General features: G+C 46.2%; 1 protein-coding gene and 1 long non-coding RNA gene across 2 annotated transcripts in view; one reads left to right on the forward strand and one right to left on the reverse strand.

Moving 5' to 3' along the window:
* The window catches only part of LOC115280643, a 36,243-nt gene extending 28,561 nt beyond the window's left edge, over window positions 1-7,682 (forward strand). Inside the window, exon 8 of the transcript XR_003903872.1 lies at window positions 7,626-7,682. The gene's annotated coding sequence lies outside the window, so the exon portion shown is untranslated. The remainder of the gene's footprint in view (window positions 1-7,625) is intronic.
* On the reverse strand, window positions 1,595-27,927 carry LOC115280646. The gene is made up of 9 exons (XR_003903878.1): window positions 27,059-27,927; window positions 18,684-19,736; window positions 16,765-16,856; window positions 16,468-16,534; window positions 6,562-6,619; window positions 4,958-5,065; window positions 3,775-3,843; window positions 3,114-3,201; window positions 1,595-1,851 (listed from the first exon to the last, which is right to left on the reverse strand). It is a non-coding gene; the product is annotated as an uncharacterized LOC115280646 (long non-coding RNA).

Below are 27,927 nucleotides of genomic sequence, written 5' to 3' on the forward strand. Positions count from 1 at the left end.
CATGTAAAATCCCAGGACTTGGCACATAGTAGGCACTCAATAAATGTGACGTTTCTGCCCTGACTCTCCGGCCCTGGTAGGCCATCAACAACAGCACTTAGGCTCCCGACAGCAACTTTGGCAAATGGCAAAACTATGATGTTCCGGCTTCAGGATGAGATTTCATTTGAGAGGCTTTCTCGGCGGGCACTTTTGTTTTGGGGTAGCTACACAGCCATAGGATTCATCTTCTGCGTGAGCTCTGGGTCGCCAGTAAAATGTTCCTGTACGTCTTCTATGAGATCTTACCCCTTGTCGGAGGCAAACCCCAGACAGTCCCACCTGAGCGGCTTACACAGAAGGCCCAAGGTCAGGCGAGAGCAGCGAAAACTATCACGACTTTTGTGAGTTCCTCACTCAAGGCCAGACTTCATCCTGAATGCTCTGTAAGTGCTGTCTAACCCCGGTGCCTAATGGAGTGCCCAGAGCCATCAGCTGCCATCCGCCGTGCCTGCAGGGACTTGGATGTGGAACCAGAAGAGATGGCTTGGACCTCCTAGGGCTCTTAATCAAGGATACCAACATCTAGGTGCCTCTATTTGCTGTTCTTTCACTCAGCATGCCCTTTCTCTCTTTGGTCTTAAATGTGAGGAGATGATTCCAAGCATCACCCTCACTCAGAAGTATCCCCCAAAGCCCCAGATTTGGGGGTGGGTCTTTGCTCCCAAATATGGCTGCATTCAGCCTTTTAGAAGCTCCAAGAACTGGAAGATGAAAGATTACGGGAGCCCTACATATCATTAAAGTAGAAACCATCCTAGCCTGGAAGAGAATCCATGAAGTTGAAGAAAGTTCACCTTTTTCCCACAATAATAACTGAAATTTGTGTTTTAAATGGTGGTCAACAGAAATATTTAGGGGGTAGAAAGAGGGGAGAAGCTGCTTTGTTGTACCTCGAGCCTGTATTGTCCCTGCCTGTGATGCAGTTTGGTACCAGTCCTGGGACATCCTGTGCTTCTGTCCATCACAGGTCATGTTACTCTTCGGTGTCATCCCAGCCCTGCTTGTCTGTCTGTCCATCTGACCTGAAACCTCCTGGGGGGCAGGCACCAGCATGAAGACACAAAGCAAGTGCTCAGCGAACGTCTGCAGAATGAATGGACCGGGTCGTAGAAGATGGGCCCTCCCACTTGGCTGGTGGATCCCAGTCTGAAAATGACTTCTCTTAAACTGGGCTCTCTCTGTCTCTCTCTGTCTTACTGTCTCTGTCTGTCTGTGTCTCTGTCTTTTCCTGTCTGGTATCTTCATCTCTTTGTTTCTCTATATCTCTGTTTCTGTCTCTGTCTCCCTCTCTCATGAGGGTGCTACCAAGGAGGGAGGATTGAAACCTAATCTGTCAAAATGACACCTTTCCATCGGGCCCCATGTGAACACCCCACGAGGCTCCCTGCCGCCATGGTAATGTGTCAGATGATGCTATCTGGTGGCCCACATCTCATGCCAGAGACAACGCCTGCTCCCAGAGAATCCCAGGCCATGACCCACCCTCTTTATGTCTGTGAGAGCACGTTGGGAGAGGCAAGGCTGGTCTTCCTTGAAGCCTGGGTGTTGTGTTTCATGTTTGTTTACTGGTTTTTTTTTTTTTTAAACACTGCACCTTGAGAACATTTTTATGTGCCTCTTGCCAAATCTGAAACTTGGTGTTGGAATTATTAGCGATCTTCTGAAAAGCAGAGCCTCAAGTGGCACCAGAGTCAGCGGGGCCACTCCCAGAGTCACATTTCCTAAGCCGCCAGACGACACCTTGTCCTCAGGGTAGGAGTGGCTGCGGAGAATGGCACAGAATCTTCCAGTATCACTTTTCGTTGGTACCTTGAAAGAAACAAATTAGCCAATGGGCCTCTGTTTTGACTGGGTTGATTGGTCACCTGAGCAAAACCCATCATTAAATGAATGTACACATCATATATTCATCTATAATTGATAGGTATAAATGCTTTCCCTTCCCTTTTGTTTTAAGTATGTACGGACTGTCTGCAAATCCTGTGGTTTCTTATCACACCACCGTTTGAGATCTGGACTACTTTAAAGACAATGCATGAACCCCACATCCCCCCCATTTATTCCACCTTTAAGGACATGTATATTCTTGAAATCCAGATCATATACTTCACACAAAGACAGAGCACACCATGGGACAGGGGATTTGTCCTATGCATGAACCGATCTTCAAGCATTCCCTGGAAGCTTCTGGAACATTCCCTGGTGGGGATAATTTTAACAGCATAAAGGACTGGGGGTATGTTGGCAGCATCTTTCCCCGTGTTTGGTTTTGTGCTGAGTCCTTTGGTGGTGGCCTCACCCCTCTCCGCTCCAGATCCATTTTTCACCTTTCTCCACTCAGTTTGGTGCTCCGGGGGGCAGGTCTATGCAGGTGCATGAATGGGCTCCCAGGCCCCCTGGCTTGCACTGGGTCAGGCTGTGAGTGCCCCTGGGAGGAGATGAGACAGGGGAAAGGAGTGCCTCCTGCCTCACTCCCCGTGCCATCACTGTGGGCTGGTTGTGTCCCTTGACTCCAGGGTACTGCTCACCTCTGCACCGTCCACACAGTCAGCTCTCCCTCTCTCTCATCTCGCTTTCTCTCTGAGTTTGGAACCACTCCCTTTCCTTATGCCTCCCAGCAGCCTCCCAGGAAAGCAGCCCCAGGGAACTACACATTTCCTGTAAGGACATCCTATGCCCTGTGCCTCTGTGCTCTGCAAACATTCCCTTTATTAAAACTCCCTTGGCATCAGCCTGGTCAGCTCCTTCCTGCTAAGACCCAAGGGGTCCACATTGTGAACCAGAGTTGCAATAGATGTGCTTCTTCAAGGTGCCCCAAGGTCCACATGGAGTAGAACCTCCTTTGTCATTTTCTGCTGCTTTCTTTGGACCCAGTTGGGGCTCATACAGAAGAACACGATTGACCTTTTCCTGGGAGAAACGAAGCTGGGGAGACAGGTACCTCATCAGACCTTGCTCCCGTCCCCCCAGCCCACCTAACTCACTCTAGACCCCTGAATTGGAGCCAAGCTGTGCAGAAAAACAGAGCATTGGGCCAAGAGTCCAGCAGTGGACCAAAGCTCTTTTCTTACCCTGTGACTCTGGCTCACGTACAGGCTTCTTCCTTGGGCTCATTGGTCAAATCAAGATGACAGCCAAAGTCTGCCTCCTCATCAGGCCCTCGAAGTGTTGGAAAGATGTAGGAAGACAACTTAAAATTCATCTTGCAATAAACCAATACGTGTTCTTGTTTGGTTGGCGTAATTGTAGCCTCTCCAGCTAGACTAGGTGTTCTCTGGGTCTAAATTTGGGGATTGTGTAAAGTTTCTTATTTTTCTGCACCATTGATCCCAGGGTCAGGCACCTGAGAGCTTATGAAACCATGGCTGATCCACGGCTATTTTCTTTATGATTTTTGAAGGAAAACAAAAGATTATCTTCTGGGACTTCCGAGAGGCATGCAGGAGGGACCCACTCACATTAAAACTCAAACTTAGTGGCAGAGTGAGTGGCACCAAATTTTGGAATTATATTACAGTTGCACAAAGTCAAGTCATACTTAAGTGGATAGTCCTAAAATAAATGAGTCTAAGGGGAAACTGTCAAATATAGTTGACTGCCTTAAGTTATGTGCCCTTATCTACTATAGAAGTTAGTAAAAGGAAAAAAATTTGCTTTTCTAGATTCTCGTGCAGCTAGGAATGGCCATGCGACTCAGCTCTTGCCAATAACATATACATATTTCAATGGTACCATGAATTTTTCTTTTCTTTCCCTCCATCTTGGAATGCAGACATGATGGCTGGAACTTCAGCAACTACTCTGGGAAGATGAGGTAACCGAAACAAGGAAAACATATGAGATTTGCAGAAATGCTGACCTTTGTATTTTTAAGCCAGTAAACTAATTTAAGCAACAACTACCTCCAGGGGCAAGGAGGAAGGGTATGTTAACCCTTATTTATTCAAGGCACAGTTAATTGGTTATTCTGTTACTTGTAACAAAAGACATTCCTATATGACACAGTGCATAGTGTCAGTAAAATAACCTACTGCTCTCTAACACGTATTGGCTTTGTAAGTTGAAATATGTGGACCATTAAGACTTTTTCTAAGTGATCAAGCTCAATCAGGATTCATTTGAACCGGTTCACTGCACCCCTGTCTAATGCCCTATAACCCCTCTTCTCTACAACTCTTGGAGCTTTTTTAGGAGAATCGCCATGTTGGGACTTATATCCATAGATATCAACACACATTATTCACATAACTGGCATTCAATTAAAAATGGAGGTCTAAAGAAAGAAATTAGACTTCAGAAGGTCCAGAGAGGATATTGCCAGTAACTACCATTTACCGAGAGACTACCACATACAAAGCACTTTCTAATCATTATATCAGACACATCATATCTCTATTAAGCAAGCAATTTTATCCCCATTTTATCGGGGAAAAACCTGAAGCTCAGAGAGTTTTCATCATCTGGCCAAGATCCCGAGGCTTATGAACGACCTGGAGAATATGTGAATGCCTTCCCCCGCTGCACAAAGGATCTTCCGTGTGAGAGAAGTCGAGAGAAGTCGACTACAGAGACCATGCGGAGGACTTTGTTTTTCTCATGTTAGCATCTAAAGGGCCCAGCCAAGCCAGCCAGGGGCCGGCTGCATTTAAACGGATTCTGCATGAAACCTTCAAAGGGCCGCCTACTCAATCCTTGGAGGGTTCAGAGGGGGATGATTCGGGGCCATTGAGAAAGTGGGCCCGTTTGCATTCTCTAATTTGCATGCTGGATGTCTATTGAAAGTTGCTATGGTGATCTGTTTGACCAGAAGTTTCCGCTGAATCATCCCAACACATCTATAAAAACATAAATGTGGTCAGGGGACCCAGAGCCCAGCCACCAGGAGAGATGTCTCCATGTTTCGCTTGTGACTCACTCGCGGTCATGCGTGGGCCCAGCTGTAAACCTCTGCGGGCAGGTGTCACTCCCTGGAGAGGCTTTGCACAGGGAGACATATTGAAATTGCCTCTGGGGAACCTGAAGACTGAAGAAGGAGACTTGTAAGCCACTCTGAGCACCGCCCGCCTCCCCAGAGTTGTGCCAGGGCTGCTGGCTTCCTCATTCAACGTCTGAGTGTGCGGACCCCCCAACGCAGAGGCTGATAGGCACCCAAGAGCCGAACCCCCGGAAGCACACGTGGAATTGGGAGGCAGCAAGGAGAGCGAACCACTAGCACATTGTGCCATCCAGGTGGCTGCTTGGGGCAGGGATCTGCTTTCGGAGCTGCCCCAGAGGCCTGGGGCTGGACACCTTGGTGATGGTGCGGACAGACTCGGGTTCGAATCTCTCTGTGCTCAGTGCAACTCCTTAATTCCTCAGCAAGTTTCTGAATACTGATGCTGATCTCTCCGTGCATTGAAATGTAGGAAGAGTATACCTCTTGTGGCTTAAAAGAAAGAAGCACCCCGTGAAGTGGTACCTCCTGGGTGCACTTCGTTTTCTTTCACTGCACGTCGCCAAAGACATGCAACTAAAGGAAACTGTTGTTTCCTTTAATTTTTTTCCCCTTTGGAAGTAGACATTGTTTGGCATTTGACCTTCACCTGATACATGTATGTGCAAGTAGGTGGACATGCATACAAGGGTCTTCATACATAAGCAAATGTAGATACGTAAACGGTTGACTGATTAGTTTCCTTTAGTTCTTTGGAGACACTTGAGGGATGCCACTGAAGCAAGGGGGCAGGGTTGTTTGGGACAAGAGCATGGCGGCTCCCTCAGGGGGGAAACCAGAGAGCAGGCTGCTAGAGCGCCGCTCAGGAGAGATACTGTCCTTCAGACTGTTGTCGATCTTTAAAAACTGTGTGACACATGACATTAGCAAGAGTTTAGAAAGACAGATACAACTTTCCAGAAGATATTTTGTCATAAAGGAGCCCTAAAATATTTACACCTTTTAGCTTATGTATGAGTCAGTGTCCCAAACAACCCTGCCCCCCTTGCTCTAGCAGCCTGCTCTGGTTTCTGGGGAGAGAGGCAGCCAGGTGGATGGGGCCGATGGGGATGGGTGACCTCACTGCATGACAGCTGCCGGAGGACAGTGCGGAGCACTGGTTCATCTCCCGAAGATGTACAGGGACTGTGTCACTTTGGATATTTGGGGGGTGCAGCTCTGACCATGGAGGAAGACTGAAAACTAGTAGCTGCCAACATCTCCATGTTGTCTTCTACAAGGACGCCTCCATTCTGGCACCCCTCCCCTCCTCTCTGTGCCCCATGCCTATGTGGTCCAGCTGGCTCTTCTTCCTTTGGGGCGCAAGGGCTGCTCACTCACACTGGAGTTCTCCATGGGACAGCCACTATGCCCTACTCATCCCAACATTTCGTGTCCCTCATCCACAGAGCCAGAGGGTTAGAAGAGTGAGTGCACTGATACCTCATAGGGGGCTTCTGAGGCCCCCTAGACAGAGGCTGGGTGGGCAGGTAAAAAGACATCAGACTGTTGTCAGAAGACCTTGGTATGCATCTTTCTCTACCAACCTGACAAGCTCTGGCCTTGAATGGGTATCTCGCCTTCTCTGTATTTCACCACCTTGACCTATAACCAAAAGTGAATAATATGCACATTACTGGATCACCGTGAGAATAATGTAAGTCTCTTAGAGCTATAATCATTTCCAATTGCTACCTAGCAAATACCATGAACTTAGCACTTAAAACAATGCCCACCTGTTATACCACAGCTCTGCAGGTCAGAAGTCTAAGTGGGCTTAGCTGGGTTCTACATGGAGCGGCTTCTACAAGGCCAAAACCAAGGTACCAGCTAGGCCGAGCTCCTCACTGGAGACCTTGGGGAAGTCTGCTTTCAGGTCATTGGCACAACTGATTTCTCTGGAACTGTAGGATTGAAGAGCCCATTTCCTTTCTGGGGGCTGCTCAGCTCCTGGAGAGCACCCACATTCCTTGTCACATGCCCCCCCCCCCACGTCTTCAAGCCAGCAAGCATGTATGTAAATCAGGTAGAAGAATGATTCATTCAGTGGATGATCCATGCAGGTCAGCTTTGGGGACAAATACAGTGCACCATAAAGAAAAGGTTCTAAATAGCCTTTTGTGGAATAAATGAGTGGATGAATGCAGGAATGAGTGAGCAAACGGGAAAAAAAATCATCAAGGAAGTGAAGAGTTCCTGGTTTGGAGAGGATAAGGAATTAGCGAGGGGACATTCTGATACAATTCCATCGATCCACATGAAGTGAGGATGCAGTTGATACAGCCACTAAGTTGGGGTTCATCCTGCAGTGTGACAGGACCTGGCGGCTGTGGTCTGAGCCTGACTTTGTCCAGAACACACCCAGCTCTGAGGCCCCAGGAAATCTTACTGGCCAGTAGGACCAAAGGAGCAAAGCTCTGTCTCTAAGCACTTTCCCCCTTAAATTTCAAATGGCTCTTGAGATCCATGTCTCTTCAACATGGGTTCTGTGCTTGTGGGCCTGGCTCCCTTCCCACTGGAGAGAAGACCAGACAGGGGGACACCATTCAGGTTCTGGCTGGAGGGAATTTTGCGGTAATGCCCTCAATGGCTTCAATGTCTGTAATCTTAGGAGCGGTCTGAGAGTCATCAAATCATGACTAGCAGGTGTTACTACCTTCAAAACAACCCAGGTGCCAGGAAGAAGCAGAACAAAGATGGGAGATGATATCTGATGGACGGAGGCATTCCTGGTAAATTCACAAACACCCCTGGCTGCCAGACCTCCTCCAAAGGGGTTTTTATAACTTCCAGAAAATGCTTTAGCATTGGGCTTTAATTAAACATTTAATATGCATCATGCAAATTTATTGATTCTGCCACAGGGAAAAAGAGATGAATCTTGTATTTGGACATCTCCAGCTAAGATGACTGGTATTTTCCCCAGGTTTACGAATGGGGCCTCCGGCCGCACCCTGCCAACTTTGAACAGCGCCACAGGAAGTGAAGAGCATCCCAGATTGGAGAGGCAATGGCTCAGAGCAATTGCGTTTGTTTCTGCTTCTCAGACTCTGTCCTAAGACTGAAGACCTAGGAAGTGCAATTAATGGGAAGCCCTTGCAAATGAAATCCTCTGTCAGAGGATTTCCTTCTCTGATCATCTGTTTCCCCTTCCTGTCACCATGACTGCTCTGAAGGTCTGATCTTGGGAGAAGATGAGCCAAGCATCCCGGAAAAATACCAAGGAAATGGCTCCATAAGGGGCAAGATCATACCACCTGCCTGACATAGCATGATTGGGAATCCCGTGAAGTTTGTATTGACTACGTTTTTGGAATAATGCAATGCCTGGTAATATTCTCATAAGTATGGATATATCATAAACTATTTTGGATTCCCATTTTTCCAGTTTTATTGTTAAAATGGCTTCTAAATTCATATGGGTCCCACTTCCTGCCTTACTAAAGAGGAATCAAGTCAAACTATTGAATGATCAGGGATTGCCAAGTGTCGTTGGCTGTTCCCAGCACCCACATTTACTGGACAAGACAATAGCTACAGGGCAGTGGTTCTCAAATGGATCATTTTGCTCCCCCATCCACTAAGCAATTTAAGTAATGCCTGGAGATAATTTTGGTTGTCACAACTGAAGGAGTCAGGGGATGGGTTGCTAGGGGCATCCAGTGGCTAGAGGTCAGGGATCCCTCAACTCACAGCATAGCCTCCACCAGAAAGAAGTGCCTTTCTGGTCAAGAGTGCTGAGGTTAAGAAGCCCCAACATAGAGATAGAAGAGGGTCTGCCCTCCAGGTTAATATATTAGGTGATCATCTAAAGAAGAGATTTAAAACAAACAACTAGGGACACCTGGGTGGTTCAGTAGGGTAAGTGTCTGATTTGGGCTCAGAACATGGTCTTGCAGTTTGTGAGTTTGAGCCCCAAGTCGGGTTCTGTGCTGACAGCTCAGAGCCTGGAGCCTGCAGCCTTTCTGGATTCTGTGTCTTCTTCTCTCTCTGTCCCTCCCCTACTCACACTCTGTCTCTCATTCTCTCTCTCAAAAATAAACATTAAAATCAATCAATTAATAAATAAAACAAATAAAATCTTTGATATGAAAACCTGGTGGGGATTCTGTCATTAACCAGCTGCATGGTCTTGAGCAAGTGAATACATAGAATTCAGTTTATGTATTCATTCATTTGGCCAGCTTGTGAAGAGTGGCATGTTCTTTTTTTTTTTCTTTTCTTTTAAGCCTATTGATTTATTTGGGTAATGGAGGGGCAGAGAGAGGGAGAGGGAGATAGAGAATCCCAAGCAGGCTCCATGCTGTCAGTGTAGAGCCCAACACGGGGCCCGAACCCACAAGTTATGAGATCAAGACCTGAGCTGAAATCAAGAGCAGGACGCTTAGCTGATGGAGCCACCCAGGTGCCCCAAGGGTAGCATGTTCCAACTGAGGCAGAGGAAATGAAATAAATTATACATGCAAAGGCTCAATCCGGCCAGTGTCCAGGGAATGTCTGAGCGACTACACAAGAGTGATGGAGACCTGGCTGGAGGGAGGGTAGAACACTGAGGGGCACGGAGAAAACTCAAGAGGCCATTGTGTGGTCGTGGGAAAAGAAGATGGAAAATAGGCAATTTCTCAATGAAACAGGTGTGATCAGATGACCCAGCAATTCCACTCTAAGTTATATACCAAAGAGAAATGAAGATACATGCCTGTGCATAGCAGCATGCATCATAATGGCCAAGAGTGGGGGACTGTCCACCAACAGATGAATGGATTAGCCAAACATGGTGCATTTGTACAATGACGATTACTCAGCCACTGAAAGGAATGAAGTACTGATACATGCTACAGTGCAAACGAACTTTGAAAACATTACGCTAAGTGAAGGAAGCCAGTCACAGAAGACCACATTTTGTATAATTCCATTTATGTGAGCAGTCTGGAATTGGCAAATCGATAGGGACAGAGAGTTGTCTGGTTGCTTGGGCTAGGGAGATGGGGAAGTGAAGAATGAGTGTTCATGGGTCTGGGTTTTTTTGAGGAGGTGACAATAGGCCCTAGAAGTAGACAGTGGTGATGGTAGCACAATCTTGTACAGATATTTTAAGAAACACCGAACTGTACAGGGAGCCTGGGCGGCTCAGTCAGTTAAGCCTTGGACTCTTGATTGTGGCTTGGGTCATGATCTCACGGTTCATGAGTTCAAGGCCCGCATTGAGCTCTGCACAGACAGGGCAGAGCCTGCTTGAGAATCTCTCTCTTGCTCTTTTTATGTCCCCCCACTTGCTCTCTCTCTCTCTCTCTCTCAACAAACATTTAAAAAAATTAAAGCGTTCAACTGTACGCTTTACATGGTTGAATTGGGTGAAGCCTGAATTCTAGCTCAGTAATGTTTTTAGGAAGGTGGTGACCACACACGGATGGTGAGGAGAGAGGCACATGAGACCGCCACACTTGGAGACTGACGGCATGTGGGGGAGGGAAAAGCAAGGAGGCAGCGGCCCGATTTCTCAGTTGCTGCTGGCTCTTAGCCATTTCTTCCTCGCGTCTCACTCAGTAACCACAGGATGGTTTTCTCAAAATCCACCTCTTTCTTCTCACTGGAGTGTCAGGGCTCGGGGGAGGATGCTTTGGGGAAGGAGAGCTGCTTTTGGGGGGAAAGGAAAAAACTTTTTTTTGGTAACCTTTTCACCTTCATTGCCAGAAGACTTTGACCTTGGACCCCATGGATGCTGGGGGAGTAGGCTCAGGCCTAGGAAACGTTGAAGTGCAGCAGGCTTTGCATGGAGCGGATGTGTGTTTTAGCAGCTTCCCCCCGTGGTAGTCAATGTACCAAGAGAATCATGGTGTTTTCCTTTACTTAGAAACTTAGCAGTCTTGTACACATAGAAGTATGACTTCTGGTAAAGTCAAAAAGAGAAAGAACATTCTTTTGTGCTATGAGATAAGAAAGAAAAAACAAAAATGACCCAGGAACACAGAATTCATTAACATAAGATCTCCAACCGTCCCGTAATGTAGGGGGTAGGGAGCACATGAGGCTGTTTTTAACTCGACTGTCAAATAATAAACATGCTATGATTCTACAAGTGTGTTCAAGGCCAGAGCACAGGCCGAATGACCTCAGTGGGTCCTGAGACAAGGAAATTCCCTCCAGCCTGAGGGGCCACCCAAGAAACACATTCATATTCACAGCAGTATCTAATTTCCATAGTCATGGACTTCTTATCCACCCAGCCCTTTATTCACGAAGCAAAGCAGTCGCTACCATAAGGCATGTGGAGATACGAAGACAAGATCTCATCCCTACCCTCAAAGAGCTCACAATATGTGGAGAAGATAGATAGTCCATGCTCCTCAGGAGGTGGGGCACGTCACAGAGACAGAGGCGAGTGGCCTGTTATGGGGCGCCCAGTAAACCATGCGCTGGGAGAATTGGAAGGGAAAATAAGTGCTTTAGATCATGACTTCCTTTTCTTATATTTAGACATCCTCTAGAGTCTGCACCAGAAGTTGAGGACCTGAGGTCAATCTCTCAGGATTTCACAAGGCTTAGGTTAGACCTCAAGTCGAATCATTGCAAAGCCAAAGTGGTTTGGATGGCTCCATGCCTTCCACCAGACCCCGCCGCTGACCCTGGCTTCCCATCAGGGGAGGCAGCGGGAGGTGGGTTTTGTTTCACTCTGCGCCCTGCCCCCGCAGCACCCAGTCATCTGGCTCCTTGGTGTGGGAGGGTGTTCGCCACACGCTGGTGTCGGAGCCCAGGCTCCTGCCCCGAGCACGCCCCCGCGGCCCCTTCGTGCCCAGGCTTCTGCCTCACCTACTTCCTCCTTTCCCAGGCGCTGCTGCGCCCACCTCCTTGGCAGGTGGCCCGGCACGGTGGGCCTACGGTGGACCTGTGATCTAAGCCAGGATGGGTACAGTGCGTTGAGGGAGAAGCCAAGCTGTGGTCCCCTTTGCCATCCCCAGGCCCCTCCCAATTTCCTGTTTGCTGGCTTGGAGGCCCTGAAGGAGCAGCCAAGCCATCCCATCTGGAAAAAAAAAAAATACCCCAGCTTGGGCCCAGAAAACTGAACACAGTTAATACAGAAGTCACCGGGACAGGATAAAGAGGGGAGCCTGCGGACTGTGTCGTCCTTACTGAGTGATTTTCCCATTACTCTCCGACTTCAACCCAATTAGAACCTGGCTAATTAGTTTTGTGTGCCGCACAACAGTTGGGGGAAAAGGTCACTTTGGTATATGATTTTCTTTCTCTCTCTTTCTAAGCCACAGAACTTCCTCCAGAGAACGAGCTTGAACCTCCGGTTCTCAGAAGCAAAACAAGCCAAGTCACACATTTCTATGAACTCTCTGAGTAAGCCGAGGGTTACTAATAGTGGCTGGCGCAGTATCTATTGATTCAGGGTAGATGGCAGACTCCTCACAGATCCTGAGAGTCACCGAGCCTCCCCTCATCGCGGGGAGCCCGGTTCATCTCTAAGGAAACCACGAACCACATCTTTGCCAGGGTAAGGAAGAGAGGCCATGTCCTCAGGAGAGCCAGGATCTCGTCCTGGGCTTGACAGCCCCTTCATGGCTTGGACAAGACTTTTCCGTTCCCAGTGCAAATCCCAAAGCCATATACGAAAGAGTTATTAGTTATAGTTACTAGTTTAGCTATAATGATAAAATACATGTTGATGGATAATTCAATTGAATCCCAGTGTTTCTGCGACAGAGAAGGTACTCCAGCCCAGGGGATAGTCCAGTATATTGGCATCCTTCCAGGGGGCTCCCAAGATGGAAGAAGAAACCCACATATGACTTGTGGCCACCATGTTGCAGGCACTGCATGGACCACTGCCACATGCTTTGCAATGGAAATAGCTTTGAAAAATACGGATCCATGGATAGACACCCGGGATGGCAGTTCTGTGGTCCTCAGAAAGCTCTGACATTTTTACGGAGAAGCGACAGAAGCCTAGAGAGCCAAAATGGCTCCCTCAAACATCCTGTCCTCAAGCGTTTGCTAAGATAGGGTGTAAGCACTCACTCCTTTCAAGAGTGAGAAAAGCCTGGTCTCTGAATATATGGTCTGTAACTATGTCGTTAAGCTACGTAATAAGGGCACATGGCCATATAATCTCATACCAGTGAACTTGAAAGCACGGGGCCTTGGCCCCATCTGCTGCTTCCTCACACCCACCACGGTGTCTCTATTCTCTGTTCCTGTAAGATGCAAACAGGAGCGCAATTGGAAGTCCCCGCTGCATTTATCCCTGTATCTCTCCTCCTGCCTTTTTGTTGCTTCAGAAAGCCTTTTCTCTTCCCGACTTCTGAGTGCATAACGTAGGAATTTGGGCAAAATCTATAGAGACAGGAGTTTTGCCCAAAGGGCACTTGCCGTGAGACTATATCACTGTTTTTGAAAGTATTAGATTCAGTTAGGTTTTTCTTTCTTTTTTTGAAGGTTATTTATTTTGAGAGATAGAGAGTCAGAGAGAGAGAGAAAGGGAGAAGAATCCCAAGCAGTTTCTGTGCTAACAGTGCAGAGCCCGGTGTGGGAGCTTGAACTCCCAAAGCATGAGAGCATGACCTGATCCAAAACCAAGAGTTCTATGCTTAACCGACTGAGCCACCCAGGTACCCCTAGATTTTTATTTCTAATAGCTGGAGACCAGCACAGTGTGGAGTAAGGGGCACATTCAGTGTTTCAGGTGAGCACATTGGTCCCTAAACTGGGTTCCCCCGGACACAACTTTAAACCTTCAATACGATATTCGATTCCATTCAGATTGGTTGGTTCTCATAGAACAACAGGGAGACTGGTGAAAAGGAGCTTCTTGACGTGGTCCTCTATCTGTGAAGTGTTCTATCGCCCTGAAGCCTAGCGAAAACTCGATGAAGACGGTAGGAGGAATTTTATTCTCCCTCAGCGGAAACCGAATAATCACAGCGCATTCCATATGTAATAGAGTTCCCTAGAGACCTGAGTAGATACCAGTGAGGAGAAAAAATAATAATACTCCATGAGATTTTCACTTCTGGGAAACAGAACCACAAAATGTATTGAGTTCTGGGGGAGGGCGGCACATCCACAACAAGTTTACTTTTCTGTTCAGATTCTCAAGTTCCTTTCTTACTTAAAGCAGTAGAGAAGTAACATATGCTCTTCTTTGTCACCAATAAGCTGTTCCACATATATACCAAGAGGTTGGTGTTCTTGTTGTGCCTAATTGGCAAAGATATGTTTGTGCCCAGAAGGTATTGTAAAGATGTTCACAAAGCTCCAGTTACCTCACTGTACTTTCACATGTGCCCTGGGACTACAAAAATGACGGAGTCTGTATACAAAAATGGATGGATGGATGGATGGCATGCATGGACGGATGGATGGATAGATGGATAAATGGACAGAAAGATGGATAAATGAATAGATGGATGGTTGGATGGATGGATAAATGGACATAAAGATGGATAGATGGATGGATGGATGGATGGATGGATGGATGGATGGATGGATAGATACATGGACAGAAAGATGGATAAATGGATGGATGGATGGATGGATGGATGGCTGATGAACAGGAATATGGGATGCTATGTGGATGAGTAACAGGATTTTATCCTTTATCCACCCAACTACCACAAAGCCTGGTATCCAACAAGCCTTCCATAAGTGCAGACCTGACACTTAGTGATCAATGAGTCACTACCCTTCAAGACTCAGGCTTGGAGGGAACTCAAAGTCATCTGACTTATTTGGATATTTGTTTATTCATCAACACCCAGGGATTCAGAAGTCTAATAGGAGTCTTCATGCCTCAGTAAAGCACATGTCTAGATACCTGGGGGTAACTTGAGGATCTCTACTATTCCAAGACAGTTTCTGAAAATTCTACCCTTCATAAGATGACACCCAAGAGTGGGGCTGGGGACCAATGAAAGAAAACTTACCTTCTTCTAGTCTAACATGAGATAGTCTAAAGAAAGCATATGCTAAGTCCTTTGATGAGTTCCCCCAGCTCCTTGCCCAAGTTACTCTTTCCATCCAGCCAGATATGTCCCCAGGGCCTGAATCACCACCAGCAACAAGGGAGGCTAAAACCCATTCAGGTGTGGCCTCCTAGAAGAAAAGCTCGTGATGGTGATGAGCCCATAATTGTCAAATGCAGTAACCTCATGGGGCCTATACCCACAGAAAGAAGAGGCAAAAGGAACCAAATTAGGACCAAAACAGACAAACAAAAAGTCTGGTGTTCATGCTTCACATTTCAGTGCATTTCACTCTGTGTTTCCTATGAAGGTGCAGTGGTAGTTGCGAGTCTGTCATGGTCATCATCATTCCATTACTACCAAATCATGCCCGTGTTGCTGGGAGGGGAAGAATGTGGGCAATGGAGTGCCAGCTTTTAGGAATCCAGTTGCTCCATCATATAACTTTCAACCAACCCTTTCCTCCCTGTGACATAGAAAATGGACAGCAATCTCGTGTTGGTGCTCACGTTTGGGAAGCGATTCCCATACAAAGAAAGCACACGGACTTGTGCAATGGCCAAGCAGGACCGGCACTGCAGCTGCATTTATCGCTGGGAGTTTCTGGAAACAGACCTTTCTGACAGTAAATTACAATACAGTTGGTGGGCGTTATATTAATGACTAGACTCTTAGTCACCTTAAGGAACTGAAATCAAATGACACCAGGATGGTGCAGGTAGGCAAAATATTAGCAATTCTGATTACAGATATGAATGTAATTTCAGGGGCATTTTTATAATTGCTTTTCTGTTTTGATTAAATGCTTCACATGATCCTAGGCTGCAAGGTGGGAGGCAGGAATGAAGTGAGGAAACCCAAGGTTATTTATTTGCCTTCATATCTATGCTTTGAGAAAGCCACGGGAGGGGATAAGCTTCATTGGTACGTAAAACTCAAAATCTTTACCATGCAGCCTACGTTGTACACTTTCACATGCAAACACAAGACCCTGCAAACAGACCGATGCTTAATTGTGTGTAGCAAACACCAATTTGAAGATAGTTCTGGAAATTTCAGAAGTGTCAAATGCATTGTTTTAAAACAAGGGGGAAGATTAAATGGCAAAGCTCTGTAACACTTGCATTTGCTTTTACTCTCCTTTTCCACCTCCATTCCAGGGCCTGTGATTCCCAGCCATGTTCTCCACCCAAAAGACCCAAGAATTCCTTGGATCTTTCCACCTAATGGGTCCTATAAGTCTTAGGGACACAGGTTCAGCCTGATGTCCACTACCATTGGAAGCCAGAGAGCTACAGGTCTAGAAATTTTAACTCACATGATCTCTCCTCAGGCTTCTTCCTTTCAGTCATTTGTCCTGTGACCCAAAGGAACATAGGAATGTACTAATGTTGCTATGGCAAAAACAGGGTTCTTCGATCAAAGGATTCACACTGTGTATGTAAAATGATTCATTCATTCATCTGGTCAGCACTCATCCAATACCTCCAAGACTCCACACTGGTGACAGATGTCCTCAAGATGGACACGAAGCTGGACTGCTTCCCAACACCTGCCATGATATGATATGAAGTGATATGATGATATGCAATACTATTCTATATTATATAATGCTGTGTTAGCTGATGCTACACTATGCTACAGGATGGGATAGGATAGGATATCTTTCTTTTGTCTATTTTTTTCCCTTGTGTGTCTCTCTCTTACAATAGATAGTAAAAGGAAATGGTCAAGAATGTGAACTTTGCAGCCATGCCTTGATATGAAACCTTGCACACTCACCTTGGAAAATGTCCCTTAGCGTGCTCCTCCGTCACATGGAGATAACCAGAACACATCCCACAGGACTGTTAAGGTGACGCAGTGAGCTAAACCTGGGTGAGTAGTAAGTACATGTTGGCCATTAGTAATGTCTTCATTGGGTGGCAGGCTCCACGCTGTCACCATGAGGGGCAGCTCCTCCGTCACACTCAGAGAGGCTCATAGAATTCCCCAGGGCCCTGCCCACCACATTTCTGAGTCCTAAGTCTGAGTCAGTAAGCATTTCTTTGCTCTAGGCATTGGTTCAAGGGTAGGTGGGCAGTCAAATGACCCGGACCAATTCCATCCAAAGAACTGGACCTGCTATGACCATCAGGCTGTCATGGGGAGCCCTGATCTGGAATCCAGGTGGCAGGATGCTGGGACCCAACAGAGGGATGGAAGCCAGTTCCAGAGACATTATGGGATGCCTGCCCCCAGCCAGGCCTGAAACCAGCTCTGTTCCTACACATGTTGGTCATGTGAGCCAGTAAGCTTCCTTTTCATTTAAGCCAATTTAGGTGGAAGTCTTTTCACCAACTCAAAAAGGGCTAATTGGCACTGCACTATACACTGAGACTCCAAGGGCATACAAAGAGCCCCTCAGAGACTGACCACAAAACAGGTAAGGAGCAGAACCCCAGCTTGAACCCTGCTATGCCTAATTACTACACCATGCTACTGCAAAGCCACAGAAGGTTCTAGAAAAGAGGTCAAGCTATAGCTACAGGGATCCAGGAATGACACTTTTGGAGGCAGTAGCATTGCATTAACAACTACTCTTTATTAAATGCTTATTAGACGCCAGTCACTAGGCTCAGAACTCATGTGCAATCTTGGACATGGAGGCGTGCCTTGAAGAATGAGCAAGATCTGGGCATGTGGAAATGGAGCGGGCTGGCATTCTTATTGGAAGATTACAACATATTGTCCATGCGCCTGGAGCTCTGGGGAGGCAGCTGTGACTCAAAGCTGGAACAGGGCTCTCTTCGGGGCAGGCAGTCAGTGCTGGAATACAGACAGCCCGCCTTGCTTACACCTGGGTATTTAATCGCCACACTCCATTCACCCAAAATTTCATCCCGGCAAGAATTAGGGATTTCCCCCTCGGTTCCAGGGCCCATGAATCTCAGCCATGTCCTCTACCCAGTTCCATCTCGGATAGCCATAGGCTAATTAGTGCACAAGATAAGCATCCTGGTAATTGAGGGACGGGCCAACCAGGCTAGTGAGCAGTGAGTGTAAGAACAGTCATGTTGCAACAGAGAAGCTAGCCGCCCTGCCCCCATCAATGTCATGTTTTCTAGGACACTTGGCAGGACATTCTGTGTGCATTAGAACTTAAAAAAAGGGGTTGGGAGGAAACCGAGTGTTTACCACTTTCATTTAACAAACATTAATTGAGCACCTGCTGTGTACCAAGCATGGTAGTAGGCAAAGTAGGGGTGGGAGATGGTGTCCTGGTCTCAAGGGGTTCAGAGGGTCAGCAGGGAACTCGTGTGTGACCGTAGGACTCTAAGGCAGTAGGCGCAGACCACAGGCCAGGCCTGCCCAGGGAGCCAGTGGGCATGAAGATGTAGGGGAGGCTTTTTAAGAGAAACCCGAGATGTCACAGAGAGTCACAATTAGCCAGGAGATAGGACACAGGGCAGGGAAGATGGAAATGGGTGGAGAGCTAGGCTAGCAAAGTTAGACAAAGTCCCTGCAAGAGGGAGAGAGGGGGAGGACCCGCACACGGTGCAGGAGTGGGTGTACCTTTCAGGTAAGAGCACAAAAGACAGAAGGAGGGAAACGGTCCCTGACCCTCTGGCAGGCACTAGGCCCGTAAGTGGAGACGGTGTGTGTAGAATGTCAGCAGACGCCTTGGCACCTCGGAAGGACAGAGTTCTTCGGGCACATACCTGGGGCAGGTCGACACACGCCAACCACTTGGTGCGCATGCTCACTGTGATCACAAGACGCCCCCACCTTTGACCCGAGGGAAGAATGAAGGCAAGAGATCCACGGACTTGTAGGTGTCCCACTTGGGACTGAGCAGGAGTCACACCTGTGTTGGCCCGATGCCAAAGCCCAGCATCTCTGGGTATGTCCCCTCCCGGGCCACACTCAGAGACCCCTGCTTCACTCCCTCACTGTCCTGCCACCAAAGGCATTAAATATTGGTAACCGAAAAACCACAGCACCTCCTGGCCTGGAGAGGCAGGAGGGTCTGGCCCTGCCATTCTGACCCCGCCACCCTGACTCTGTCATGTTGACCCCAAGGACACTCTGACTTTATCATTATGACCCGTCAGGGCTCTGCAGCAATCCAGCATGTCAGCTTTTGTCTTTGCACGTGGTTTACTGACCCTATATTCAACGGTAAAGGGCTGAGAACATTCGCTCTGCGCAATCCAGAATTTTTGTTAACGTCTTCATGCAGCCCAGTCCACTTGCAGCATGAAAAATGAGTTGGAGGAAGACGGTGAAATCGTGGGCGCAAGTCAGAGGGTGAATCAGCAGGCTGTCTCCAGGCCAGCCCACCTCCCCCTACCCCAGTCTGCCCATGCCCACATCACCCAACTCGGCCTGATCAGCCACTCTTCACAGAGCCTGAAGTCCACAGTCAGGGACACTGACCTGAAGGGTCCCCCAGAGTCCTGAGGATCCTGGGTCGGGTCTACTGAGAGCGCCAATCCTCAGCTCTCAGACAGGACACACACCGCAGACAGCAGGTCATAAATAACTCATGGGCCCCTCCTGCTCTCCTTCCCAGGTTTGAGGATGAGATGGGAGTCAGGAAAGGCAGATTCTGCAAAAGTCTGCATTTTTAGGTCCTTTTAAGCGGGGCCAGGGGGAACTGGTTGCAGCTCAAAGGTGGACACTGGAAATTCTGAACTCTTCAGTTCCAGAAACCGCCTTGGGGTCTCCTGGCTTCAGAATTGGCATCAGGAAATGGCAGGAAAGTCGGCCATCTAAAGAGAAAAACCGGGGAGGAAAGAACAGATCTCAAAAAAGCTTTTATACATACACAGAATTATTCTGCTTCGTATTTCTAGGTTTACATCTATTTTTTACTAGTCTCTGAGGTCCCAACTTTGGGCAACTACTATATATTTTGACAGGGCAAAGGTTTACAGATTTCAGGGGCAGCTGACACATTAGACAATTACCTAAATAATCTGCCTCGTTGACACAGAACTTTGCCTATATCATGACAAATGAAGTTATTTTAGATTTGGTTAGAAGGAAATGTACAGGACATTCAGAAGGAATAATTTCATCTGAAATTACCCCAATTACCAAATAAGGGTTTGATCAGCTTTATTGGGGTATAACTGACAAATGGAAATTGTATATATTTAAGGTATACAATGTATGTATATATTTTTGGTATATATTTGAAATGGTTACGATGATTGTAATCATAGTTACTATTTTGTGTGTGTGTGTGTGTGTGTGTGTGTGTGTAGAACTTAAAATCTACCCTCTTGGCAAACAGTAGACAATACATTATTGCTCTCCTTGGTCATTATATTGTTCCATTGATCTTCAGAAGTTATATATCCTGCATATCTGGAATTTTGTACCTTGTGATCAACCTCTCCCCGTCTCCCCCGGCCCTGGTCCCTGGTAACCCCTATTTGATTCTCTGCTTCTATCAGTGAGACTTTCTTTAGATTCTACATATAAGTGAGATCACATAGTATTTGTCTTTCTGTGTCTGGCTTATTTCACTTAGGATAATGTCCTCAGGTTTCATCCATGTTGTTGCAGATGGCAGGGTTTCCTTCTCCTCTAAGGCTGAATAATATCCCCTTATGGTAATATATATTAATACATAACACATATTTTTTATCCATTCACCTGTTGATGGACATTTAGGTTGTTTCCATATGCTGGCTAATGGAATCGCGTTGCAGTGCATATGAGAACACAGATGTCTCTTGGAGATACTGAAGTCATTTCCTTGGGATTTCTGGGTAAAATTCATACCGTAGTTTTACTTTTAATTTTTTGAAAAGCCTCCCTACTTTTTTTTTTCACAGTGGCTACCAATTTCCATTGTCACCAGCAGTGCACAAGGGTTCCTTTTCTCCACATCCTCACCAAAACTCATTCTCTTTGGTCTTTCTGATAAAGGCCATCCTAACAGGTGAGAGGTGAAATCTCCTTTTGGTTTCGATTTGCAATTTCCAGGCGATTAGTGATGTTGTAGGCCCATCCAACTTACAGCGTCCACTAGGGGACTTGACTCCTCTGTTAGGTCAGTTTGCATAGTCATTGAGGCTGGGAAGGACAGTCTCTGCTGGGGTGCCCCAGGGCTTGGTCCCTTCCAAGCTTGCTACCTACAACTTAGGGGCGGGGGGCGGGGGAGGGGGAGACTAGGAAATGCAAGAGAGCGCCACCCAAATGGAGCTCCCCTGTGGCCTCACATGTGGTGGGAGACACTTCTACCTCTAACTCTGACACCCCCCCCACTTTGCCAAGGAGGGACCCGCTGTGGAGAGGTTAAGTCACAGAAAAAGCACATCAATTTCATTTGCAGCCGGCACAAAGCTGAGAAGCAAATTAGACCTAGTCGATGGCACATTCTGGATCCAAAGAGCTTTAGACAAGCAGGAAAAGGGTTGAATCTAATGAGATACAGTCTACTGGAGACTGTTCTATGTTCCCTTGCTCGGGTTCAAAAACGCAAGCACACAAATGGGAGATGGAGGGAAATGTGGGGAAAAAAGGCCCTGGGGCTGCACAGTGAGTCACCGGTTCTGTGTCTGCCAGAGAGCCTTCGAAATTATGGTCTGCATGGGGGGCAGACAGACTGTGGCTCGCAGAGGCCGAGGGCGTGGCTCGCAGAGGCCGAGGGCGTGGCTCGCAGAGGCCGAGGGCGGGGCTCGCTCTGCGATGGGAAACTCACACCTGGGGATCTGGGTTTCATTCTAGAACCTGAGCCCCCGGAAGGGGGAGCAGCCATGTGGGCCCACCTGGGAGTCAGCAACCAGGAAGCAGGGGCACTTGACATTCGGGCATATGTGGAAATGCTAAAGGCACTGACTGTGTGTACAATGAAAACCAAAAGGCAGGGAGAGGACGTCATTATTTGTTGTCTTCTATTCCTCGGACCCCCTGAGGGATATAAGGACTCATTATACGGGACCTTGGAAAATAGGAAGTCAGGACTCAAGTATAGAAGAAGAGGATATGACTTCATACTAGACACACAAATGGAAAGCTGTCCTAACAATCTCAAGAATTGTGGAAAAAATAGATGGACAGGGTGGAGAGTAAAAGTGAGAGGTAGTGAGTGCCCTGTCACTAGAGGTGATCAAGTGCAGGCTATTGGGGCCACACTTGGACTTCTGTGGGTGCTAGGCACTTTGTGTTCTGTAGACCCCTTCTTCCATAAAAATAATTGCTTTATGATTGTGTTGGTATAATGACAGATATAATCCATGCTTGATTATATGCATTTCTTTTCCTCTGATTTTAAAGACACGGAAGGGTTTTCCTGGGCCCCTAATAGTCTCACGGAACTTAGGCACGGTGTCTGCTGTGCCTGGCAAATCAGTCTTCTGTGCTGACTCACGGGCCCGAGTGTTGTCAAGCTGATTCCGACCATGCATTGGTTGGAAAGAGGGTGTAAAGGTCAGATGTAAACCTTCCCCAGTCTGAGATTCTTTTAGGTGAATTCTGCCAAAGCCTAGAAGATACCCCAGCTGCTTTTCGGGATTGTTGAGGTACATATGTTGCAGATGGCACAAGTTGACCAACTATGTAGGAACTGATTCCATTCCGTGAACATAGACTCGCGGGCCCCGATTACTAGACGCGGTAGCACCTGAGGCCAGGGTCAGGGGCTTGGGGTGGACAAGGGATTTGTGGTTTCTTTTGTCTGATACCCTCCTATTTCTGTCTTGTTTAAATGTTTATATTTGGCTAAAAGCATGGATCACTGTTACAGAGGGACTAAAAAGAAATACTAATGTAAGGTCTGTAAATTGGAATTTCATTTTTATTTGGTGGGGGGAGCCCAGCTCTTTGTCTGATCAGGAACACCATCATGACGGTGATGCTGGGAGGGGGTCATGGTTGGGGGGGGGGGGGTCCTGAGCGCTTCCGGTGAACAGAACAGCGCATGAGAAAGCACAGCATAACCCGTCATGCAACCAAGAAGTAAAATGTAAAAAGAGGGTCACAAGGGATCCCTCTGTCTGGCAGCCAAACAAATTCAGAAACACACAAATTCAGAAACACACAAATTCAGAAACCGTCTACGTCACTGTGTTCCTGGTAATCACACAAGTATTTAAGTTTGGTGTCTGTTTTCCAGAACTTTCTATTTCCTAGGTGGCATAAGTGCTAAATGACTCTAGAAAAGGGACCTTCGAATCCCCCATCCCCAGGGGTAGGAGGAAGGGGGACCAACACTTCCCAGAGCCCGCACCAGGGCCAGCCTGTCCTCTGTGTTACCCTGCATGAAAGACACAGCCTGAATAAACACTGTCCCCCAAATCAGGTCCCTCTTCTCATTCCTTCTGTTTTTTTTTTTTTTAATCAGTTCTGATTTCAGCACAATAAACATCTTTGAAAGGTTGAATGCTTTCAAGACATATTCCCTCATCAGTATAAACTGTAAGGTCAAAAAGGAGAACAATGTAGGGGTAAATCTAAGAAATTCTAATTGTGGGGCGGTGGGGGGGAGGTTGTATCTAAGGAGATAGCTGTGCCCTGAAAAAAAAAACAAAAAACAAAAAACGGAAGCCGTGAAAATCTGTTGATTTGGAATGGCCAGGGTAGAGAAAGAGGCCTCGTCATCCTGTATCTCTGTCTACTGCCTAAAAGCCAAAAGAAGCCTTTTCATTCAGAGGTTCATGTATGCACGAAACCCTGTCAAACGCCTCCTGTCTGCCATGCCACCCCGGGCATCTTTTTCTGGGGGAAGAACAGGAGCAAATTTGGGGAGATCGTCGGGGGAATTCTCCCTTGAAGACACATCTGGGTTTTCCACATCTCTTGTGCCAAGGGAACCAGGGCGTTAGTAAAGGAAGGACATGTGTTGTGTTCTAGGGAGACCAAACAAACAAACAAATAAACATAAACAAAAACCTCCCACCGTCAATGCCATTTCACTTCCTTTTCGTGGTTCTTCCCAAGGTGGGGAGGGCACCTTGTTGCAGGCTTTATGGACCCACAGCCTCGTTTGCCTAGACCATCCAGCAAGCAGTCCGGTTATGAAGAGTCTAGGCTCCTTCTTCAGCATGTTCCCCTCTGCCCCCCGCTGAATGATAGCCCCTGGAAAGAGACCCAAGCATCTCACTCGTCTATATTTGCTTCCTCCTCAGGATTACCCTGCTCCTTTGCAGCCTGGCTTCCCCGAAACCAAATGAGTTGTTCTCTAACTGCACCGGAAAATCAGAATTTATTGTACATATGTTTGCGTTCCACTTAATAAAAAAACCTATATTTTAAGATAAACTTTGTTAGTAATTCATGAGGTAAGTGACTATTTATGCTAATCAGGCAGAAATATATTCTCAAGCATAATGCATTACATAAATTTGAATGCAAAATGTTCAATTATGAAGTAAATACAGGTAATGCAAATAATAAATTACCTCTAATAAAAATTATAAAAGATGTGTCTTCAAAGAGAGAGCGGCTTTAACTTACAACTGTGAATTGCTTAAAGAGAAAAGAATTAATAAATGCTGAATTACTCTGATGATTATTTAGCACATAATTCACCTATTCATAACGACTCCTAGTAATCAGACTGGTGTTTCACATTCTCCAATATGAGGCAAGACTGTTTCCTCAGCAATTTTACCCTTATCAGATTATCTCGTCTGATTCTATTAATTTTCTTCCATGAATCTGCTCACAGTGATTTGTGATTTACTTACCGAGCTAACTAAAGACTGTTCAAAGGATTTATCTAACACTAGACCTAAGAACACTATATGTCTTATCATTCAGCTCCTCTGAGCAACTCATTCCTCACATCAGGTTGGTTGCTTTCATCATGAAATTTAGTGGACACCGGTTAGTTCTGCACCATAAAATCAGTTCCTGGGCAAACAAAGAGTTCAGACACTGTCCTTGATACATCTTGTTCTTTTCAGATTACTGTTCTTTTCAGATTACGTAGGTCTGATTTTGACATGACATACCTGAGGTGCTATAACTCACAATCAGGAGAAATATGTTCTTTCTAGATTTGAATCATTGTAATTTGGACACGAACAAGTCCCCCCCCCCTTTTATTTTTGCCTGAAGTTCTTTTATATGTACTGACATGAAACTACAACTTGTGCTTTTGATATTCCGGTTTCGCAATCATCTTCTACAAGATTCGACCCACACGCCCCCCCTCCACATTCTTCTATAAATATTCACTGCTTTCAGAAACTTTAATACTACTGGTTTGAATTGGTCAATAATGACAAACGCATGGTTTCTAAATTACTCTACATTGTTCTACAGAGATTACTAGAGTACATATAGCAAGGGGGTATTAAGCAGTAAGAAAACACAGTTCATATTGTATTTGGATTAGACTGGCTTGGAAGAAGGGAAACAATGTTCCCAAAGAAGTCTAAAGAAATGTGGCCTTGCTGTAATTGTAGAGAATCAAAAATCTGAATCGTACTAATTAAAATGAGAGAGCTCAATTGTTACAAAAGAAACGCCGCTAACAGAAAACTGTAAATGTTTAGACACCCCTGTGCATCACTAAATAATAAAGCAAAAAGGACAAAAATGAGAATTAAGTGCTAAGAGCACTACTGGTACACATCTAAAAAATAATTCCAATCCTCCCTTTTTTTTTTTTCAAGAGAAAATGGGAGACTGTAGAAGACTCTGCAGTAAGAGAAAGAAAAATACCGTGGCCTGACAGCAGCATACAAAAATAAACCATAAAAAATGTGCAGATAATAATACATTTGGCTGCCCAAACATGGGCATTTAATTTGTAGAAATGATATATAATTGCAACAATTAGGTACACGGCCATGAATCTGTATCCCATGGTCTTCGTCATTAGCAAACTTTGTTTATAAATGTTGTTTATTTATAAATGTAGCGGTTTCAGTGGTCCTGGCCGAAAACACTTTCATGAGAGCCAGGGACCCTATCTTACAGCTTTTAACGAAAATGAGATGCAAAAGGCTAAAAAAAAAAAAAAATGATCGCATACACAAAAAAGGAGTTAATTCCTCCTAAATACACTTATATTCATTTTACATGAAATATATAAACTTCAAATATTTGTGGCTAATGAGAAAAAATGCATAGAAAACATCACTATTGACAATGCTAAATGATATAAATGTTTATATATTTTAAGCAGTGGATTTTCCTCTGAATACATAAACTATAATCTCTTCATTACTAGGTAGAATACTGTTTGAGAGGAGGAAGGCAAAGGAATTCTGTTAGGTTGCATAAATATTGACATAGTTTCACTCTTTCTTCCCAACTGGTAATAGACACACTTCATTCTATCCCTACAAAGTGCTCCCATAAAACCAAAACTATCCTTATAAACAGCTTCTCTACAGCAATAATGAAAAGGAAAGAGTGCTTTTCTGGAGAACACCAATGCCACTGGCCTTTTAGGGTTATGATGTGCCTACAAGCCCTTTGGGGAGTCTCTCATTAGGGATTCCAGGTTTGCTGAAACTGAAGGCTACCGGCATCAAAGAAATTAACACAAGTCTAATCTGGTGTAAGAAGCCAATGAGTGACACCTAAGGTCTCATTATAAATAGTAAAAAATGCTGGGCGGTGGGTGAGAGCAGGTCTGTAGTGCAATGTTCAAGAAGCTGGCTTAATATATGACTAAGTGTCAGAAGTCAGGTTTTCTGAGAATTACTTTTCAGATAAACAACTTTATAGCACTGCACTTAATCATACTTACTAGAGACATCTCATTTATCACCGAATTACAAGTAACTTTAATTCTATTGATATTGCCATAAAGCCCCCTTGAAATTCCATCCTGGCACTTTTAAAGGGCTCGGGGCCCTGTTACATGCGATTTACTTGCAAAAGTCTGCAGAACCACACTCTGAAGGCGTCTGTGTCTTCTGGCCTCTTTGTTGACAGTCAAGGGGGACAGTGGGGGAAAAAATGATTCCCGCACCTGCCAACACTGTCCTTAGGGCCTTTCCTACAAAGTCGGGTTATCACACAACAGTCAAACTGACTCTCTGTGCCTCAGTCCCCCTCCCACCTTGGAAAACTAGCATCTTTGCACTTCAACAAAACTGGACAGGATTCAATTTCAACTGACCTTTGCCGAAAGGTGGCGCTGTTGAGGTAAAAATCCAACAATAGTTTTCACTCTTGGATTCTTTTGCAGGCTTTTTCAGATTTTTTAGTGCGCCCTCCTAGCGTCTCCCCCTCCCATAAAGTAAAATAAATATGATTAACACCAAATGCATTTCATTAATTGGAGGAATCAACAGTCTCAACGTCCAAGTAGGAGGGCTGGTCTTCCAAAAGCTGGGTCGGCTTGGCGCACGCTTGCTTTCCCCCAAATAAATCTCGGTTTCTCCGACTTGCCTATCGCTTTAAAATCTTAGAAACAGTTGTGGGTTCTTTCTTTTCTCTTCTTTTTCTTTCTTTCCTTTTTCTTTTTTTGCATAAGCTTTAAACGATTTGATCTAGAAAACGGAATAGTTATTAGCATCTGCCACGGGGAGGGGGGAAAGCAGCCCCCCACCCCACCCCCACTCTGAGTTTCCGGGCTGGTCCGAGAATCCGCGGTTTAAAATTTAACCCTTCGAGGGGAGCCGGGGAAGGCTGGGGTGTTGTTTTCCCGCACATTCATGCACCCCTTGCTCCTCTCCACCGCTAAGTCTGAAATAATGAAGTGAGACGTGAAAGTGCAAAGGGCGCGCGGGACCCTGATAAATCGGATTTCATATGGGGGTGGGTGAGAGTGTGCGTGAGTGTGTGTGCGTGTGCGTGTGTGTGTGTGTGTGTGCAGGGGAGATGGAGGTGAGACAGAGCTGCGACCGAACTCGAGCCTGAGTTGGGAGCCCAAGGGGTGAGCCTGGCTGACTGCGCTCAGAGCTTCTCCGGAGTTAACTGGTGTAGGCGTCCGCTCCCCCCTCCTAGGGCACGCGACGCCAGCGGGCAGCCAGTCCCCGCGCGTAA

Source organism: Suricata suricatta, chromosome 16, assembly GCF_006229205.1.
Source record: "Suricata suricatta isolate VVHF042 chromosome 16, meerkat_22Aug2017_6uvM2_HiC, whole genome shotgun sequence".
NCBI classification, from domain to species: Eukaryota; Metazoa; Chordata; class Mammalia; order Carnivora; family Herpestidae; genus Suricata; species Suricata suricatta.